Source organism: Chenopodium album, chromosome 6 (assembly GCF_948465745.1).
Source record: "Chenopodium album chromosome 6, dcCheAlbu1.1, whole genome shotgun sequence".
Classification (NCBI taxonomy): domain Eukaryota; kingdom Viridiplantae; phylum Streptophyta; class Magnoliopsida; order Caryophyllales; family Amaranthaceae; genus Chenopodium; species Chenopodium album.
The window spans coordinates 52,305,273-52,327,645 of NC_137839.1; the positions used below are offsets into that span (position 1 = coordinate 52,305,273).

The following is a 22,373-nucleotide window of genomic DNA, read 5'->3' on the forward strand; positions in this document are numbered from 1 at the left end:
ATATTGGTGAACGTGGTTAGTATCTCCTCTATATCCCAGAAATTTATTTTCAATTATTGTAGCTAGGAAATTATTTAACTTAAATACTTTTTTGGATTTACATGACAGAGAGAGAGAGAGTTTAAAGCTATGAATCCACTAAAAAAGAGCAAGGAGAAGGAGAGTTTTGGGAAATAAAGAAAAGGGCTAGGAGAGAGATAGAGTAGAGTCAAGAGAGGAAAAGGGACCAGAGGGAGAACGAGATATGTAGATAGATAGAGAAGGCAATGTCGAGAGGAAGTATTAGCTAATTTGTAGCACTAATTTGTATCACTTTCCATAGATATTTCCCCTAAAAACTTTCCATAGAGAAGGCATCGCGCGTGCTCCAACGACTAGTATCTTATAAAATTTTCAAAATTATAGCATATTTTGTTATGTTTACCCAAAAAAAGAAGGGGGGGGGGGATGTAGAAAACGAAAACCAAAAGTGGGGATAAGGGTTTCAATCAAGTGCATTTCACTATATTTGCCGTCACAACAATTATGGGTTGCAACGTGGCTTTTTTTTAATGGAAGGACCCTTTTGTTTGTTTGTTTCATTTAACGTCTGAGGCTAAAATCAATCCACCTGCAATGCTTGTTTTTATGGCTTTCGATTGTATGATGATTCCAGAGTACAATCACGTTCATTCCTTTCTTAATTCTTAGGTCCGTTCATTTAGCTTTTTATCTTGTAAGTTGTTACACAATGACCATGTAATTCTATTTAACTGTTTGGAACTAGCTACACTATGTAATTCATAATGTAGTCGGACAAAAATATCAATAATGTTCATTCAATGGTGTTTTGTGGAGAAATATTTTCATGTTCTATAATATAAATAAGGCAATTTTGATAAAAATACAAATCGGATAAAACAGTCATCTAGTTGCACGGTGTTGAAGTGTATCACCACATGTAAGTGTCCCACATTGGTTGAAGAAGAGAGACTTAAACACTTTATAAGGCTAAGGGGCTACTCCTCCTATTGCCATATGTTTTTGGGATGGAACCTCCTTAAACTTGTGAAGTGAACTATCTCTTGGTTTGCGTGTGCGACCCAGGCCCAGGCCCACGTTTAACATGGTATCAGAGCCAGGCCCACGATTTGGGACCTTTAATGGCTTGAGTATATTGCAAGACCTATGGTTTGGGACCTTTAATGCCTTAATGACATTAAGTATTCTGGGCCAAGTTAAATTAGATCAAGTGATTCTTGAATAAAGGGACCTTACATGTGAGGGGGGGTGTTGAAGTGTATCACTACATGTAAGTGTCCCACATTGGTTGAGGAAGAGAGACTTAAACACTTTATATGGTTAAAGGGGCTACTCCTCCAATTGCCATATGATTTGGGGATGGAACCTCCTTAGACTTGTGAAGTGAACTCTCTCTTGGTTTGTGAGTGCGGCCCAGGCCCGCGTTTAACACACGGTGTGGCCGGTTGTAAAAGAACGAATTTATCTCTAAAACATTAAATGAGTAACTTCTGGAATACTAGTCGAGTAACCCTTATAACACTGACCGAGTAACCTGACCTTGTAACACTGACCAAGTAACCCCTATTGTGGCGGCCACACCCATGTGCCAACCATATATTGATGTATAAGAATTTTTGTTGTACTATTTGTGTCATACAAATTATGGATCGGAAAATTTATATCTTGAAACTTATTGAGACACTCATATAGCACTTTCATGTAATGCCTATGCAAAGTATTTGATTTATTTGGTTTGTAGTTTCTTTACTTCATTATAACATGCGTTCAATCTTCTCCCCTCTTTGCATATATGGCCTGTAATGCTAGACTAGTTTATCAATATACTAAATTACTAATGTTAACACATCTGCAGGAAAGTATTGTAAGCATGGCACTAGCTGGGGCAATCGTCGGTGCTGCAATGGGAGGAATGCTGAGTGATCGTATGGGAAGGAAATTTGCAATTTTATTTGCTGATTGCTTGTTCTTTGTTGGATCAGTACTTATGGCTTCAGCACCTAACCCTGCTGCCCTAATTGTTGGACGAGTTTTCGTTGGGCTAGGTGTTGGAATGGCTTCCATGACATGCCCATTATACATTTCTGAAACTTCACCAACAAATATACGTGGTGCACTAGTTAGCCTAAATGGTTTCCTCATCATCGGAGGACAATTTTTGTCCTACTTAGTAAACTTGGCCTTCACTAAGGTATGATTGTCTTGATACATTGAAACCAACTTCAGTTACATTGTAGGTGCTTAAAGTTAGATAATATTGAGTATATATAACACGTGTTAGTAGTACAAAGATTTGGAAAACAATTGGCACAATTTCTTAACCAACCGTCTGTGTGCGGATGACTAACCGTGTGACCAATTGTAATATAATAAAGTAACCCTATAATACTGAATTAGTAACCCCTTTAACACTAGTCGAGTAACCCATATAACACTAACAAAGTAACCCCTGTAATACTGACAAAGTTACCTCATAACACTGACGAAGTAACCCCATGGTGGCTGGTCGTACCATGTGTTTCTTAACCATAATACTACATACCTTTATTTACTTCATTTTTTTGCATATTGGAAATGATTTTAACAATACCTTCCATTTTCTCTCTCTAAAATTAAGAGCATCTCTCACTAGAAGTGAGCCTTTCCTAGCTCAACTAGGGTTTCTCCCTCATCTTTGAGGTTTATTTGCTTTCTAATCAGTTCTGCTGCTAATTCTTGTCTCTTTTCTAGGTTTATACTACAAGTTTGTTTAGGTGGGAAGGATACCAAGATTTGTTTGCTTCTGTCTTTGGATTACCTCCTATTCTTTTCCATTTCTCAATATATTTTCTTGTTCTTGGAGAAAACTCCTCGGCTTCTGGAAAAGTTTAAACCCTTTCTCTAGCGCCTACCTTTATTCATTTCTCTGAGCGCCTCCTTGTGGGTATCAGCACCCAATACAATCTCAACAATTAATTTGCTTTCTTTCTACTGGTGCAGTGGGGTTTTAGCTAGAGTCGGCTACATTAAATTATAGCCTATCCTTGCTCCCCATGCTTGTTATGTTTAATCTTCCAAGAACTCAACTCTAGTTATAAATGTGAAGAGTTCTCATCAATATAACTCAACTTCTCAACTTGTTCTTTTCTTTGTTCTCTTCTCTTCTGAATATTCTGTTCTTCTCTCCTTTTCTTCTTGTCTCTTTGTCATTACTCATCCCATGAGTAATAATTTCAACTCACAAAATGCTCATACTGGGCAGAACATCAGGGATCTGCGAGGGGGACCTCTCATTTCCACTCCTCCAGATTTCGACTTAGAAAACACGACTATTAACTTCAATTGGTGTGTTATAGGGGTATTAGTAGGACCTCACCCTCCTCCAGTAGAATATGTGAAATACATAGTGAATTCTAGGTGGATAAGAAGTGGAGAAATAAGGGTGTATAGGTCAGGGGTCTATTTCTTATTCGAATGTGCCATCAGGCAAGATCAAGAAAGCCTAGTTCGAGGCAGTATGGCTGTCATAGATGGAAGAATAATTAATCTTAGAAGATACCAAAGGGATTTTGTACCCAACCAGATGAGCTTCTCGCTTGCAAGAATCTGGGTTAGGGTGTATGGACTCCCACTTGCTTATCTCACCACCGGGTGGGCTAGAGAAATATTCCGACATGTGGGGTATTTGGAGGAAATCGATCATTCAGGGGACGTGTTACCAATGCATGCAGAGCTGAGAGCATGTGTATTGATAGATTTTTCTATCCCCCTAATCCTAGGGTGTTTCATACCCTTAGAAGGAAATAGGGTAATTTGGGTCTATTTGAGGTACGAGGGAATTTTCAAGTTCTGTAAGACTTGCGGTTGCGCAGGGCATTCAACATCAAGGTGCTACACGCACCCTGTCACGGCTAGAAGAAGGGTCAGAAGCAGACTCAACGAAGTAGAAGCAGATGGGATTAGGGTATTATACGGCCCGGCCGAATACCCATTTTACTCAAATTATATTCGAGGCTTGCCAAATAGGTACAGGTTCCGCAATACCGGGGTAGATCTGAGGATTAATGAGGGGCATGAAAATACTTCTCTATTTTGAAGAATTCCAAGAGAGGAGGAGGTGTTCGACGAGGGACACCCATACGAACAATCCCTCTCTTCGCTGGACAGCAGTGATAGTGAAAGGTTTCACACAGGGGAAGAGGATTTTTCGAGTGAAGAATCAGAATTCATAGAAAGAGGGGAAGATCCGATGAACCTGGATTTGTCTCTCTCGCCTGGCAGAAGGCTAGGCTTAACTAGTGACCCCTATGCCGAGTTCACTCAGCCATCACGCTTGAACTCTGGGGGCTTGGACAGGGCACGACACTCGAATGGGCTACGTGGTAATGGGCCTACATATTCAGGCCTTGGTTTGGGCGGGCCTAGCCCGGTTAAAGATGCTGCTACTTCGAGTCATGGCAGGGAAGGGCTTCCACCAAGGGGTTTGTTCGCAAACTCAACTTTCGAAAGAGGTGAATCGTCCTCGGCACAGCAAACAAATCTGCAAGGTGGTGGCCTAGGGACAATGTTCCACTCATTGGGTATTTCTGCGTGGGCCTCTACCCCAATTGAATTTGACAGGAGTAATTTATTGTATATGGGAAATATGATGCCAATGACAGGGAATGAGCAAGGAGCTACCATTCCAGCAGCTTTGCAGTCGCACTTTGCAGTGACTAACTCCACTTCCATGACGACAATGAGGCTGGGTGAAGAGCAGTTATCGAATGAGGAGTATGCTCGGGTTATGCAAGCAGGTACAATTTTATCTTTGGGTATAAGGAGTGCGAGAAGTGCAGAAATCAGAATTTCACAGCGAAACGTGAGGGGCACGTCTCCTCCTTTCTTGCGCCTTTCCCCTTCGGACTTGGCAGGCTTGCCAAACTTGCCACTCACTGAGTTTGACCCACCCAACTCGCCGGTATCTGCTTTTAGCTCATTCAATTTTACGAATTTATTTAACTATGAAGATAGTGCAAATTGTAGGGAGAAGATAAGAGAGGCTATTGGGCACTTGCCTCATTCTTGTGATGGAGACTCGGTGAGGTATAGTGAGGTGGATTACTCTTGGGTGGAACGTAAGAGGCTTAAAAGGCTTCACCGATGGGCCGACAAAGGAGGGTTTAGCATTTGGATTAGGGATCAAAAAGGGGGAAGCAAGTTTGCTTCCAAGGCAATCTCGGATCCGGAGATGGCAAGAGAGTTTGGGGTTGATATCGATGAGAATATTGGGAAAAGGGTGTCTTCTAAGAGGCGCCAATCAGACTCCTCTTCTTCTTTGGGTTCGTACAAAAGGCAAAAAAGTGAAGAAGTGACTTCGGCTCTAAGGGTGAGTAAGGATGACATGGATATCGATCTTCAAGTGGCAATGTTTGACTCGGTAAGACTAGTTTCAAGTGGTGAGGTGGTTGTACCAGAACAGCCCCCGAATGGAATATGAATGTTATGTCTTGGAATTGTAGGGGCTTGAATGATCCACACTCCCTTGCAATTCCCTACCTAGTGTGGCTCTACCGTTCGAAGCTACCTATTTTTATGTTCATCTCGGAAACGAAGATGGATTATGTTAGTGCGGCTAGTAAGTTAGATATGTTGCACCCTACTTCGATTTTTGGTTGGAACTCGGAAGGAAGTAGTGGGGGCCTTTTAGTGTTAAGTTGGGCTAATGATGTAGTGGAATGCTTGTACTCGTCTAAGAACTTTATCTTTTGTAAGATCTTGAATGAATCGAATGGTAATTTAAAGTATGTCCTTTTTCTTTACGGTGAACCTCAAGTACAAAATAGGGGTTTAGTTTGGGAGCAACTTCAATGGCTCCTGGAAGAATACAAAAATGTACTAGTAATAGGGGAATTCAATCAAATTGAAAGCGGAAGTGACAAGTTAGGGGGCTCGGTTATGATTAGAGCGGAAGTGACAAGTTAGGGGGCTCGGTTATGATTAGAGGCATTGATGCCTTTCTTAATTGGAGGTTTAGTAGTAATGCAACGGAAGTCCCTTTCTCGGGTCCAAGGTTTACTTGGAGTAATAAAAGAGAGGGAAGTGGCCTCATTCTTGAGAGGTTAGATAGGGCATACATAACGGAGGAATGGTTTGTCCACTCCCCCGATGGGAGGATTGTACATGAACCAATTACGGTGTCGGATCATGCGGCAATTACGTACTTCTCCCACCCTAGTACTATAGGGTCCAACAGGCCATACCAAATTGAGAGTTGGTGTCTCAACTTCCCAAAGGTTAAGACCATAGTGGAAGCAACTTGGAAGACTAAGGTTTATGGGTCTCACATGTTTCAACTTTCGCGAAAGCTAAACTTGGTAAGGACAACAATCCAAAACTGGTGTTTGAGTAACAAGAAAAGTTGGGGCATAAACTGGAGGAAACTCTCTAAAGACCTTCATGGAAGGGGTGTGAACATCAACACAGTTCAGGAAGGGGATGATTACATCCAACACATCAACAGGCTTATTCCAGAAAGCCAACTGTGTTTCGAGTTTTGGAAACAGAGGATGAAAGCCAATTGGGTCAGGTTTGGTGACTGCCCTACTTCTTTTATGTACAGGAAAGTTAAACAAAGGCAATCAAACAATGAAATATTGACACTAAGAAATGGGAATGATACTTGGGTTGAAGGGCAAAGAGAGGTGGAAGATGTAATCCTGAAGTCAATCAAGGATATCTACAACCCGGCAATGGATGATAATCATGAGGAAGAGGTAGATCTTTTGTTAAGGCAACTGGATATCCCGAGTTTGACAGTAGAGGATAAGAGCTGGCTGGACAGGGATTTCACAGACCATGAAATCAAAAAGGCAATGTTCAGCATTCATAAATCCAAGTCCCCGGGCCCGGATGGCTTCACAGCAGATTTCTTTCAGGTCTATTGGAAGGAGGTAGGACAGCTAGTGTTGGATAGTATTCATCAGTTCTTGAAATCAGGTCACATGCTTAAGGAGTGGAACCAATCCCTATTGGTTTTGATACCGAAGGTTAAGGTGCCAGAACTTGTCAATCAATTCAGGCCGATAAGTTTATGCAATACGGTCTACAAATGCATCTCAAAGTGCCTTGTCAACAGGCTAAAGAAGATTCTGCCAAACCTTATCTCAGAGAATCAACATGCATTTATACCAGGCAGGTATATGGAGGATAACATCCTCTTGAGTCATGAACTCCTGCACCTGATAAATTTGAGAAAGGGCTCTAATTCCACTGCGGTCAAGATTGACATGTCAAAGGCATACGACAGGGTAGATTGGGTCTTCCTCTTAAGAGTGCTACAGGCTTATGGGTTTTCGAGCCATTGGATCAGGATGATCTCTCAATGCATCTCAATAGTAAGTTATAAGACAGTCATCAACAGGAAGACCTCAGAACACTTTGCTCCCAAGTGTGGTCTAAGGCAAGGAGACCCACTATCCCCGTATCTCTTCATTTTCTGTATGGATATCCTTTCTAGGATGTTGACTTTGGCAGAAGATATCAAACAATTTAAAGGGTTGAAGGTTTCGAGGAGAGCACCATCTATCTCCCACCTGTTCTTTGCAGACGATGCAATTCTCTTTTTCAAAGCAACGGAGGACTCTTGTCTATGTATAAGGGACATCCTTCACAGGTTTGGTAAGGCGTCAGGGCAACAACTTAATGTCCCGATGTCCTTTGTGAAATTTTCCCCAGGGGTGGAGGATAGCACAAAATTATCTTTTAAAAGGATTCTGGGTATGACAGAAACGACCAATATGGGTACACACCTTGGTGCCCCGATCGATATACAAGGAAAAAAGAGCCTCTCCTTCCAATTCCTAGTGGATAAGGTAATTGAGAAAATCATGTCTTGGGCTACCCTGCGCCTCTCCCAAGCCTCAAAACTTATTCTCATCAACACTATCCTGGTAAGCATCTCGGCTCATGTTATGAAATGTTTAAAGTTGCCACAAAGTATAGCAAACAGAATCGACTCCCTGATCACGAGATTTTGGTGGTCAAATAATGGGAATAAGGGGATGCATTGGGTTAACAGGGCGACTATTCAACTCCCGAAGAGCATGGGAGGCTTAGGAATTAGAGGAGCTTCAAATCTAAACAATGCCCTACTCTTCAAGCAAGTGTCTAGGATGCAGCTCAACCCGCAACTTCTTCTCTCTAGAGTGTATAATGGTTTCCAGGCTGGGGGGATCGGCAATATGGCAAGGCCTTATGTTAGGGTTGGAAACCCCTCGATGGGAAGGGCTAACCTTCAAAAGGTTATAGAAACTTTTAGGGAAGGTTTTGTGTGGAAAGTGGGCAACGGGAAGAATATCAAGGCCATCAGCATGCCTTGGGTTAATGGTGATACCCCTCTAGTCAATTCGAACCAGACTTTAGGGGCCGCCTTAGGATGGAAGGTAAGTGATTTTATTGACAGAGAATCTTCGCAGTGGAAAGCAGGGAAGATTAGGGAGTGCTTTGATTGGAATAGCGCAAAGTCAATTCTGGCTATGGAAATCTCCCATTCACAGGAAGATGACTTCCTATACTGGAAATTCCACCCGTCAGGCAGATACAGAGTTAAGACATGATACTACTTCTGCTCTAGGGCACAGGAGTTAGGAAGACCGCACATTGATAACAACGAGCAAGAGTTGGTAAAGGTCATCTGGAGGATGAATATCCAACCCAAATGGAAATTGTTCTTGTGGAGGTTTTTTCACGATGGGGTCGAAGTTAATCTTAATCTAGCTAACAGGGGAATACATTTAGATGCAAAGTGTGGCCACTGTGGGTTGGAGTTGGAAGACAGTCAACATCTTTTTAGGTTATGCACTCTAGCAAAGGAAGTCTGGGAGAATGGCTCCCTGGCAATTTGCTCTGACTCTACTGGGTTCAACTCTCTGAGGAGTTGGATTCAACATCATATCCTACTTTTCTATAGCAAGGATGGTATACAGGGACCTCGGGGGGTACAGTTTATCGCCACACTCTAGGGATTGTGGAAAGCCAGGAATGCCAGTAGTTTTAATGGGGCAACTAGGACAGCGAGTCTGGTAAGGGAGTTCATTAGTAAAGCCATGGATGATCATGGGATTTACATTCAAAAGGACGAGTATGAAGATGGAGAAGGGGATAGCAGGGAAGGTCCCATGTTGCCACCTGGTTTCAATCATGTGCACTTGGGGAAGGAAGGGGATGGATATGACAATTTTATCGTAGAAGGGGATGGGTCGTGGGATAAAAAGACAGGAAGGGCAGGGATAGGTTGGGCGGTGTTAGGTACGAGCGAAGAATTGGGGAAACATGGGGTAGCTTCTTTAGCCTTGCACAGCGAAGCATGGGCGTGCATCGAAGCATTAAAATGGGCTCGGGCCAAAGGCGAACAGGGGGTTCTTATTCTCTCAGACTCGACCTCTCTTCTAAGCAATCTACAGGATAGGCAAGGTAAGGACATCACAATAACTTGGATGTTAAAAGAAATTAGGGAAGTGGGCGAAACCTTCACAAGATGCACGGTCCTAAAAGTTCAAAGGGATCAAGTGAGGAGGGCAAATGACATGGCTAGGCGTTGTAGGCTCTCCCTATCTGATTATGGATAGGTCTTTTGTTTGTTTTGTACTTATTTTGCTATTGTAAAAAAAAAATAATAAAAAAAAAAAAAGAGGAAATGATTTTAACACACCGCAATTTTTGATATGCAAAAATCATTTCCCTCTGCATACTCATTCTTACACTTTCTCTTACGTACCTCATACTCCATACAGTATTTACACCTATTTGTTGTAGTCTTCCATATCTTTTCACACACTTATAAAATTGTTTTTAAGCCCATTCTTTTATTAAACTACATGCGTCTCCAAGACTCTAGTATATGAGTCTAACTCTATAACACAGAGGTAGTATACAGTACATACAACTAGAACTTATTATTGGACAGGACGGGTCAAGATCGGTACAGGCCGAATTAAAGAGGGTCACATTTTATAGGGTCAAAAGCGAATCGGGCCAATGCAGGTCACAAGTCAGTAGCAGGTAGATAATGGGCATACCAATAAAATATCAATTAAAATAAATATTGAACAAAGCCATAATTAAGTGTATATGAATACAAATTTATCTATGTAATTTTTTTTACATTATCAAATTTGTTTGTCTATTAAATTGGAAAAACATTTTGGCCATATATTAACCCTACCTAATAAGAGCCCAGTCGGTCAAAGGCCTTGTCCATTTAAACCCTTTAAGCTTGGTCTTGACCTTATTATTATTGGGCTACCCTACTCAATAAACTGCTCTACATGCAACCATTGAACCATACAAATAGTCGAAACATTTCATGTAAAACCATATACTAATATATTGGGTCATGAATGCATTCACATACTATATGATTTTTGTATATTACTACAATTAATTAACATCATATACACATAATTTTTCACAACATATTACTACAATTAAATAAGATCATATAATTTTAGTATGTCGAGGTACCAGGAACATGGAGATGGATGCTTGGAATTGCCGGAATTCCTGCACTCTTCCAATTCATTCTAATGCTACTTCTTCCAGAGTCGCCGCGTTGGCTCTATCGTAAGGTACTTAACACCCCTCTCAAGTCGTGATTTCATCCACAAATCAATCAATCATAACTCGTTACATATTTCTGAACTAAAACCAGGGGAAAGTAGAAACAGCCAAGAAAATAATAAGAAAGATTTACCCTGAAAACGACGTTGAAGCAGAAATCACAGCCTTAAAAGAGCCAGTAGACAGAATTAACAGAAAATGCAGGTGAAAAACTTCAATGCATAGAACTCGTCAAAACTAGAGCAATAAGAAGAGGTTTATATGCTGGTGTTGGTTTACAAGTATTTCAGCAATTCATAGGCATAAATACTGTCATGTATTACAGCCCAACAATCGTGCAATTAGCTGGTTATGCATCAAATCAGACGGCTCTACTTCTTTCTCTAGTCACTGCTGGGCTTAATGCCGCGGGTTCAATTGCTAGTATATATTTCACAGATAGGACTGGACGAAAGAAGCTACTGATTTTCAGTATTTCTGGTGTGATTGTATCTCTTGGAATCTTAGCTGCTGTTTTTCATGAAACGACGACTCATTCACCGCCTGTTAGCTTGATTGAGACAAACCGATTTCATGGACATACCTGTGATGATTATGCCGTTGCTGGTACGAATACTCGTTGGGATTGTACTTTATGCTTGAAGAAACAAACGTGTGGATTTTGTTCGTCGCCCTCCAATAAGGTACAAATTCTTGCAACTATACATTTTTTTTTTTTTAGTTTATAAATGACATATATAAGCTTCAAAGTGTTGTTCTTTGCCAAATTTTATGTTATACTTTAAAGAAAATCAATGGAACTTAGATCATTTAATTAAGCCTTAGCTCTATGGCTAGATCAATGTCTCACCAAGCTTGTGGTTGATATGGTTTGCTCATTTCAAATTATGGTTGTTTGTGGAAGATAATACTTCCTCCATCCCTTTTTTTTGCCCCAATTTTCTTTTAAGGTTGTCCTTTTAATTTTGTCGTATTAAATTTTTGAACATTTGGGACCACACACTCTCACAAGAGTCACAACCATTCCATTAACTCGACTATTTTCTTTTGTTATTTTTTTCCAACCAAAAATTAATACTCTGTAAAGTAATATTTCTCCATGACAGCAAAAAATAAGGGACGCATGGAGTATAACATAAAGTTATTTTAGTTACTATCATTGCATTTATTAAGTTAGTGTGATAATGGGCTAGTGGGAAGTTACCTATTTCAAGTTATTAGCCGTAGTTGCTTAATTGTAGGATTATTAGCCTCATTAAAGGTCTGTTTACTTAAGTTTAATTTCAGTTTAGTTCAGTTTAGCTCCTAATTTTCTTCTCTCATAAAATATTCAGGACAGTTTAGCTCAACTCAATTCAGTAAATATGAACAGGACCTAAGTTAAATTACTATCTCTATGTAAAGCTAATACTTTAAATAGTATGGATTGAATTCATACATGAAAATTATGTTCTTTTCATCCAACAATTAAACCATGTCACTATATATATATAGTGAAATACTTTTTTCATGTGATATTATTGTTGCAGCTATTTCCGGGAGCATGTTTAAAATCGAACAACACAGTAGGAAACATATGTAAAGCCGAAGGTCGAAATTGGTACTTGTTTAGGGTAATTTTACCCCGCCACGTGGTCCAATCAGAGGATGACACATGTCAGCCTCAGGATGGCCCAAAGTGGACCAATCCCTGCTTGACACGTGTCACTCCAGAAATAAAGGGAAAAATGGCGGCCTTCAGGCCCAAATCCCGAGAACGCCGCAAAACGCGCAGCCCACCAATGATTAGGGTTTAGTGACCTAATCAGGAGCACAATTTCCAAAGACCCTATAAATAGGGAGATGTCCCTCATTTTGAGGGCACGTTTTACCATTTATTACACTTGCATTCTCTTACATCAGAGAAACACCTGAGCTTGGAATCCGAGCAGATACCCACCTAAATTTTCGTTCTCTTTATTCCGTTTCAAGTTACTAACTTGACCGTCGGAGGCGGAGCTCCAACCACCCGGAGTCTCCGTTATTTTGCAGGTACAGCTCGGCCGGATCAGACTTCGTGACGTAACTCTCCCGAGGGACAAAAACACCCAAAACATTTGGCGCCGTCTGTGGGGAGAGTACCTCGAAGATGGTTCAAGAGTCTGTACCACCCCCTAACCATCTGGACGATGACCCAGAAGTTTTTACAGACCGGGAGGATGAAGATCCTCAGGTTAAAACCTTTACAGCCGAAGACGGCTCTCTTAGAATCAAGCGCATCCGGCCCAGAGAGACTCTGGAGCGGGGTGCCTCCCAGGCGGGTCCGAGCAGACCCACTGGGCAGCCGGAAGGGGAAACCCAAACGGCAGCTGGATCAGCCCCTGTCACCCAAGACGAACTCATGAGATTCATGACAAGTTTCAAGGGTGAAATTAAAGAGTTGATCACCAAAAGCCGAGCTGGCCCAAGTAAAGGTCAGTCGGCGAAGAAGACTCCTCCAGAGAAGGGGAAGTCAGTCAGAGACCGGCAACCCACTCTTAATCCAAAGGAGAAGGCCGCCGGGACCATTGATTGGTAAAAAATTCTCCTTCCTGGGAAGAACACCAATAACACTCGCCGGACTCAGTAGCCGGTGAGAAGTAAAAAATCAACTCTTGATGCCCGGAAAATCATTAACCGGAAGAGAAACCAATCGCTGTCTGAGTCGGCTTCAACGTCGAACTTTCCAGACAGCTTCAACAATATTTCTGCAGGGAGTGCACCCTCCTTGCATGAGATCCAGACAGGCGGTAATACCGCCCATTCTGGCCCTCACATGATTGGAGATGTACCGTATGTGCCTACTCAGGCTTACGGACAGTATCCTTCTCACTTCATGCAGCCGGCCTTCTTTGGAGGTCAGGCGGCATATCCAAATGTCCAGCCATTGGACTGGCAGCTTCGTCTGCTGCGCCTGGGTGAACAGCCCTCTGCGTTCACCCGGGAGATAACCGAGGCGGCCCAGCCGGCCAAGGTTAAGAATGTGTTGGTTGGTACCTATGATGGTACCACGAACCCGGAAGACCACCTTATGGCTTACACCAACCTCATGTATCTGCAGGGGTTGGATGATGCCACTTGGTGTCGGTGCTTCCCGGCTACATTGAAGGGCATTGCCCAACAATGGTTTGGCAACTTGTCGGCCGGGTCCATTGATAGCTTCAGGAAGCTCGCCTTCCTGTTTGCTTCCAACTTCTCAATGAACATCCCTGCTAAGAAAACAAGCCTTGATTTGAGCACTGTTAAGTAGGGAGAGAGAGAAGGGCTGCGCTCATATGTCAGGCGGTTCAATCTGATAAGAATTCAGATTCAAGGACTGTCTGACGAGGTAGCTTTTACAGACTTTTTCAAGGGTCTGAGAGACGGGTCGACCTTTAAGTTCGACCTAGTCAGAAAAGGGGCTTTCACCTTACAGGCGGCCCTGAGGGAGGCGGAAAGCTACATCCAAGCTACCGACCTCTGCTCGCCTGGTAGCCAGTCGGACTCCAAGAAGTCCGACAAACAGAAAGACAGTCGGGCAGCTCAGCCGGCCAAAAACAAAGAAGAGAGCAAGAAAAGAAAAGAAGTCTGGGCGGTTACTGACTCTGACCAACCGTCCCAGAAGAAAAAGAAAGAGTTTAAATCGTACGTCCCCAAGTACGAGTTTAATAAAGACTGCAACTCCATCCTCATGGAGGTAAAGGACCGGCTGTCCATTGAGAAGCCGAATCCTATGAAGAGTTATGTCCAGTCACGGAACAAAAATAAATTCTGTCAGTTCCATGAGGAGGTCGGCCATGACACCAACGACTGCTTCATTCTTCAGCGGGCGTTGGACCGTCTGGCTGACAAAGGGCTGTTGAAATCCTACATTTCTAAGTCCCCAGCCGGGGCAAAAAAGAAAAACAAGGGTCAGTCCTCCAAGACTACCCCCCAGCCTGCTAGTAGCTCGGATACCGATAAGGAGCCGGTCTACACAATAGCAGGCGAGTTCTCCTGTGGCGGCCCTACCATCCGGGGCACCAAGAGCCTTCTTCGAAAGATGGACAAGGATGATGACGAGCAGGCGTCTGCAAGCACCTCCTTCCCAGACGTCTTGATTACTGAGAAGGATAGGGGCAGCGTCCGCCGTCCGCATGATGACCCGGTTGTATGATGACCATTATCCTTGGCCGGCCGACCCTCAACGTAGCCAAGGCAGTAATCATCCCATCTCTCATGCTCATCAAGTATGAGAGGGATGACGGCACTGTGGGTTCCCTGAATGGGGATTAGAAGACGGCCCGAGAGTGTTATCTCTCAGCCGTCAGAGACACTGTGGCCCCAGACGGCCAGGAACCAATAGACCTTGACAATGTCAAGGATGCCGACCCTGCGCCTGTCCCACCAGCAGCCGGGAAGAAAAGAAAGGCACCTCTGCTGGTGGAGGTGAAGAAAGAGAAAAAATAGCAATCACTGACAGGTGAACGGTCAGATGAGCTCCGTCCCCAACCGGCTGGCGAAAGCATTGATCTCGTTCTGGATGACAGCCGTCCAGAACGTACTGTTAAGGTTGGGACGGTTGCTCATGCTACCTTGGGTGCAAGCTTGCACCTTCTGCTGAACGAATTCAAAGACATTTTTGCCTTTGAAGTGGAAGAGATGTCAGGCGTCAGCCCGGATCTCGCTGTCCACAAACTCGCCGTGGACCCCAAAAAGAAGCCCATCCGGCAAAAGAAAAGAAACCACGGCGAGGAAAGAAGTCAAGCGCCAGCTGCCGAAGTCAAAAAGCTGCTAGACGCCAGGTTCATCCGGCCCTGTAATTTTCCCAACTGGGTGGCCAATGTGGTCCTTGTTAAGAAACCGAATGGGACCTGGCGCATGTGTGTTGATTACACAGACCTCAACAAGGCGTGTCCAAAGGACAGTTACCTGCTTCCAAAGATCGACAGTCTGGTCGACTCTACAGCCGGTCACGCCTTGATGAGCTTTATGGATGCCTACTCCGGCTTCCATCAAATACCCCTGTGGAAGAAAGATCAAGAGAAGACGGCCTTCGTCACTGATCAGGGGTTATTCTGTTATACTGTGATGCAGTTTGGCTTGAAAAATGCGCCTGCCACTTTCCAACGGATGATTAATACGGTTTTCATTAATCAGATTGGGAGGAATGTGGAAGCGTACATTAATGACATGATAGTCAAATCCAAGCTACAGACGGATCACCTTGCTGATCTCCGAGAAACATTCACCACCCTCAGGTGGCATAAGGTTATGTTTAATCCAAAGAAATGCGTCTTTGGTGTTGAGTCTGGGAAGTTTCTCGGATTCCTGATTGATCAAAGGAGGATAGAGGCTAACCCCGAAAAGATACAGGCGGTGATTGACATGAAGTCACCCCACTCTGTCAAGGAATTTCAGAGACTCACCGGTTGTCTGGCCGCCTTAGGGAGGTTCCTCAGCCGGTCAGGCGACAAGTGCCTCTACTTTTTCCAAGAAATCAGGAAGAAGACCAGATTTGAATGGGGGGACGATGCTGAGGCGGCATTCTAGAGGTTGAAAGAGCATTTACATTCTCTACCTAGGTTGGTCAGTCCTTTACCTAGGGAGACGTTGTACATGTATTTAGCCGTCTCAGATCATGCCCTCAGTGCTGTTCTCTTTGCTGAGCGAGACGGCGTGCAGCTCCCGGTTTACTTCATTAGCCATGTTCTTAAAAATGCTGAACTCCGGTATCCCATGGTTGAAAATTTTGGCCTTGCTCTGTATATGGCTTTCAAAAAATTAAAGCCCTACTTTCTGGCACACCCGGTGGTGATTTACACCGACCAGCCACTCAAGCGGCCAATGTCTACCTTGGACTCATCCGGGAGAATGTTGAAATGGGCTATTGAAATGCAAAGTCTTGAAATCACTTACGAACCAAGAAAGGCAGTGAAAGGTCAGGCGTTTGCCGACTTCATTGTTGAAATGACCCGTCCGGTGGCTCCGGATAATCTTGATCAGGTTTGGAAAGTGTATGTAGACGGGAGTTCTACTAAGAACGACTGTGGTGCAGGCGTAATTTACGAGTCTCCTGAAGGGGACAGATTTGAGTATGCACTACGCTTCAAATTTCAAGCCTCTAACAATAAGGCGGAATATGAAGCCCTGCTAGCCGGCATTCGCATGTGTAAGGCGGCAGGGGCCATGAAAATTGACGCCTACTCTGATTCTCAATTGGTCGTTAGCCAGTATGAGGGAAGCTATGAGGCTACTCATCCGGCTATGATTAAATATCTTCAGGCAGTCAAAGAAGAGACCAAGGCACTTGAGGAATTCCGTCTGAGTCAAGTGCCCAGGTCGGAAAATAACCAGGCGGATGCATTGTCAAAGCTGGCGTCTTCCGCCTGCCATGATATGCCTCGGTCAGTCTTTTGGGAAGTTCTTGAAAAGAGAAGCATCTATGAGGATGGATGGCATCCGGGCCTACCTTTCAGACGGTACACTTCCTGATACGCCACAGGAAGCAGCCGTCCTGAAAAAGCGAGCTGCAAGCTTCGAGTTGAAAAATGGAGAACTCTTCAAGGCAGGGTTTATGAAGCCTTTGTTGAAGTGTGTCACCCCAGAAAAGGGGAAAGAAGTTCTTGAAGACTTGCAATCGGGATTCTGCGCCTCTCATATAGGCGGCAGGTCCCTAGCCGTCAGAGCCAGACGACATTATTTTTGGCCCACTCTTGAGGCAGACGCCAAGGAATTGGTGAAGAAATGTGACAAGTGCCAAAAATTTGGCAAACTCATTCACCGTCCGGCTACTGATCTGACAGCCATCTACAGCCCAATCCCGTTTGCAAAATGGGGCATGGACATTCTAGGTCCTTACACGCCTGCTCCAGGCGGAAAGCGCTACATCTTGGTGGCTGTGGATTATTTCACCAAGTGGGTGGAGGCTGAGGCGGTTAAAAACATCAAGACCTCAGACGTAATTTCCTTCATTTGGAAGAACATTATCACCCGGTATGGGGTACCTATGTCTATGGTGTTTGATAATGGTCCTCAGTTTGAGACGCCTCAGCTAAAAACTTGGTTGGGAGATCAGGGGATCTCAAGCTATTTTGCATCTGTTGGCCGGCCCCAAGCAAATGGCCAAGTTGAAGCCTTCAATAAACTCATCTCAGGGCCATCCGGACAACAGCAAAAGGGGCAACCGGTGAAACCCCATTTCTCATGGTTTACGGTGCCGAAGCCGTCTTGCCCATCGAACATTACGAGCCGACTCTCAGAGTCATGCTATATGATGAAGAGGCAAACTGGGAGGCAATGCGCCTGGCATAAGACTCACTCCCGGAGCGCAGGGGCAATGCCGCCTTGCGTCATGAGATTTACCGTCTGAGAATGACGAGAGCCTACAACAAAAAAGTACACAAGCGTCCTTTGAAAGTTGACGAGTTAGTGTTACGAAAAATGGAGGCAACCGGTAGGGCCAATGAGCTGGGGAAGCTAACCCCAAATTGGGAAGGCCCCTACCGGATCTATGAAGAAGTAAGGGATGGCACCTACAGCCTGGAAACTCCACACGGCAGGCGTCTGCCTAGAACTTGGAATGTAGACAATCTAAAAAAGTACTACTTCTGAGATTGTAAACTTTTTGTAAACAATGAGTCAATTAATGAAGATTCAGACTTTGTTTGCAAAATTGAGTTATTGTTTGATTACCCATCCGGGTAATACCCTGACGGATTTTTCATTTACCTAACTAAGTTCGATACTTAGTAAAGGTTACCTTTGTTTGACCGCCTGGGTAATACTCGGATATTCGGATCTCTCGTTTATTTAAGTTTGATACTTTGTTCATTTAACTAAGTCTGATTATCCGCCTGGGTAATACTCAGACGGATTTTTCTTTTACCTAACCAAGTTTGATACCGGTAAGATTAAATAATTGTCTGTCCGTCTGGGAAATACCCAGACAGACTCGTTCGTTTAAACAACTAAGTTCGATACTTAGTGTAAATTCAATACTTCGACTAAAAACTAAGCACAAAAACGTTTAGTGGCTATACAACCGGTCTCAAACAAGACCAGAGGCTAAAATGGCCGGATGGTTACTCATTTTATAAAATCGTCTGTCCCAACATGGACAAAGGCGTCCGGCGACACCCCTCCGAGTGCAATCGTCGCAGAGAACGGACTATTTGTCGGTTCTACGTACCCATGCAGACGGCAAAGATTGAACGACCTAATTGGTCAACTCATAGCCGTCTGACAAAAATGACCTGTGAAGAATGATCAAGTTGCCGAATACCGAATGCCCTGGGGCATCAGTCGGTCACCGGCTGAAGAACTCACTTAGGTTATTTATTCCAAAATTGCAATTCCTACCTCAATTGGGGCAAAGGAGTCGTGCAATGGCTATGAAATCTCTACCAAGACGGATAAGCACCGTCTGGGTAGTAACTGGAACGCCTGTCAGTGTACGGCTGTGCACTTGGTTTGGGGCAATCACTACTGTGATTGATTGACTCATAAACATATCATGCTCTTTGCAGCATCAGACGTTTTCAAGTCAATCAACCAACTCCACTTGAAACCAATCACACAGCCGTCCAGGGGCAAGGACAGCCCGACTATTGATTAGTAAGGCAAAAATCGCCGCATGCTTTTGATAAGTTAGGCAAAAATGAAAAATTAAAATTTGCGAAATTAAAATTCAAATGCAAAATGATCAAAACTGACTCAGTCGGTACATTTCATAAAGTCCACCCAACCAAACGGTTGAAGTGGATTAAAGTGTTAACCGGACCCCGTCCGGGAGAAAGAGAAATTGTTAATTAAACCGGCTCCTCAGCCGGTAAATACAAATATACTCGGCACGCAGGCCGGAAAAACAAGTTTTGGCATACTGCCGCTGAATAAAAGAAAAAGACAAAAATAGAGATTGGCATACTGCCGCTGAAAAGTCACTTCTGGCCTGCGGGCGGCTTTTCCTGGTCCTCCTCCTCACCGTCTGAGGGAATCTCTTTCACTTCACCCGGACCAGGTAGCTCAGGCATGAGGGGCACATTGTTGGCATTAACCCAGGCGTCGAAGGACTCAGGCTTTGGCTCTCCCTTCTCTCTCAGGTAAACCACGTCCTCGGTGTACCTGTGAGCCAGTGCCTAGACGCCATAATCCGCGTCCGGGTACAGGGCAGCCCAGGCAATCTTCATCCGGGCGTCGTTATAAGCGTCACTTTTAGCAACAAGGCGGTTTTGCTCCGCCTCCAGGGTTGCTGCAAAGTTCTTCTGAGCCTGAGCAGCCTCCTTCTCCAGTTTTTGAACCTTGGTCTTCAGGTTGGTGTTCTCTTCAAAAACACCCTGAAGATTGCCAAGGTCCGTCTGGGCCTTCTTGAGCGCCTCATCAGCCTTTTTGGCACGCTCAGCAGCCTTCTTCTGGGCCTCCTCCGCCTCCTTTCGGGCCATCTCAGCATCAGTCGCCCGCTGTTTGGCCGTATCCAGATCCGCCTCCAGCTGCTGGATTCTAAACGCCTGTGTCATTATGATTGCTTTAGTTTCAAGTTCATTTACGATAGTGGAGTGTAAAGCAATATTGTCAACGTCTAGGGTGGATTTCTTGGCCCTTTTTACCTCCTCCCGTTTGCGGGAATAAGGACGTTTGAGCCCGTCCAACCGCAGCATGGCCTGCAAAAAGTCAGGCGGCATAAGTATTGCAGGCGGGATAAAACACTTGGAAAAAATAAAATTGAATTGACAAGTTTCTTACCTCAGCCAGAAGGGATAGGATGCGTTCAAGATTGAATGTCTCTATCCTAGGGATATTGTCCTTATCCCTCTTCCGGTCAGCTTCCAGCATGGCCTTGGCATGCTTCTGGACGTCTGGCCAGCGGGGAGATTGATCTGCACCACAATCAATACGTAATGAGTGCAAAACTAAGGCAGCACCTATTTGTTGTCGGCCGTCTGAAGACGACGTCTGTTGAGAGTGGGATTTCACCCGTAAAGGCCACACCAGCTCAAGCGGGGATTCAAAAGGGTTCTTACCTTTAGAGCCGGCCAAGCGGGAACCGCTTGCAGGCGTGGTGAACCCCGCGGCTGCTGATAAGGGGTTGACGAGATCAAGGCACAAGATGCCGCCTATCTTCTCGTTTCGCCCCGCTATCCGTATCTGCTGATGCCCGGTTGAGGCGCCAGGAGTTGACGCAGAGGTGGCTTTTTTAATTTTGTTAAGAACGGCGGGGTTCTCCTCCCTAGCTCGTTTGAGTTGTTTCTCAAACGACTTTCCAACCTCTCCTCCCTGCAAAAATAACCAAAGTTAAGGTTAGCATCTGGGAAAAATGATTTTAAAGGATCAACTTATGAAAGGGTCAGGCGTTTGATACCTTGGCCTTGACCTCAGCTGCAGCTTTCTCCGCAAGATCTTTGCGGATGGTTGCAGAAGACCGCTTGGGAGTTTTCTCCGATTTCAACATGTTTAATGCTTCTTCTGCAAAAAGAAAGAAATTGGTCAATATCATAAATCAATTTCGATAGAAAAATACTACAGACGGATATAAACTCAGGCGCATACGTTTTGTAAACATGTGCCCTAGCCCGCAGGCAGCTAGGAAACACTCATCCCTGAACCAGGCGCTCTTGGGGATCCAGTTCTTGAGACCTTTATTGTCTCCCCGGTTGACAGAGTTGCGTCTGTGAGGCCGAAAAAGTCTGCCTCAATTATCTTGTCAAAATCTTCCTCTGGGATCCGGGGAAGAGCGCACTTCCTGCCCAACAAGTCGGGCTTCTTATTGTACAGACGGAATTCATAATTCTCCCGTCTGGTTGGGGCTGACATCAGGTAGAACCTGTGCTTCCAGCCATCGAACTTTGAGACCTTGTCCAAGGTCATCATATACTGAGGCTGCGTGATTAGAGTGTACCACGCCCTCCAGCCGCCTGGGCTTCTGCTAAGATAGTGCATACTAGCAAAAGCCTCCCAGCCGGGGTTAAGCCCCTGGAACTCGCAGGCGGCAACATACCCCAGAATGTTTGTCCAAGAGTTGGGGGTAAGTTGCCAGACTCCAAGGTCGTAGCCTCTTAAAATTGCCTTCACCGCCTGGTGAAGGGGGAAGCGAAGGCCAGCTTTGAATGCCGCCTCATAACAGCCGAAATAGTTGTTGGCGTTCTGTTGATCGTCCCCCCAGGCGATGGTGCCATTCTCAGGCGACACCCTGATTCTATACCCGTCTCCTAGCGGGTGTAGTTGGGTAAAATTCTTTAAGTTCCCCTCCATTTGGATCCGGTCCTTGGAGGAGACGTGGATGCTAAAGGGATCATCCTTCTCGTTCCACTTTTTCCTTTCTTCCTCCTCGCTATCCGGAAGCGGGGGTAAATCGTCACTACTCTCAGAGGTAGAGGCGGAGCTGTCGCTCTCAGTCTCCTACTCACTTTGACCCAAGGGGGCAGAGACGGCCTCGTCGCCGCCTTGGTCGCACTCTTCCAAAAAAGAGTCAGCAGCGGTTGAAGGGGCGCGCGGAGGGGATCTCTCCAGAGCCGTCTGGTCACCCTGACCGGACGTTTCTCCCTCAAGCGTTTGGCCGCCTAAGCCTTCGCTCTTGTAATTTGGATCAGTTGTCGTCTGCATTGTCCGAGCCATGGTGTCCTGCACAGACACATAACTGGTTGGAATCCAAGGCAAATGGTGGTCCCAACACCCCGAGACGGCACTCCCAGTCCTAGACTCACCCGTCCCTGGTGACCGGCTGGATTCTAACCTAGGTTGTGCCGTGTGTGTTGGTGATGCGTCCATTTATTGCAAGAAATATGTACAAGCGGTGAAAAAAG

The 22,373-nt window shown here is 44.7% G+C and overlaps 1 pseudogene across 1 annotated transcript in view; it reads left to right on the top strand.

Moving 5' to 3' along the window:
- Positions 1–22,373, top strand: part of LOC145634892 (putative inositol transporter 2) — a 37,099-nt pseudogene that overhangs the window by 13,326 nt on the left and 1,400 nt on the right. Inside the window, exons 3-7 of the transcript XR_014113675.1 lie at positions 1,877–2,212; positions 10,500–10,607; positions 10,691–11,282; positions 12,129–12,205; positions 21,616–21,618. The product of XR_014113675.1 is annotated as a putative inositol transporter 2 (transcript). The remainder of the gene's footprint in view (positions 1–1,876; positions 2,213–10,499; positions 10,608–10,690; positions 11,283–12,128; positions 12,206–21,615; positions 21,619–22,373) is intronic.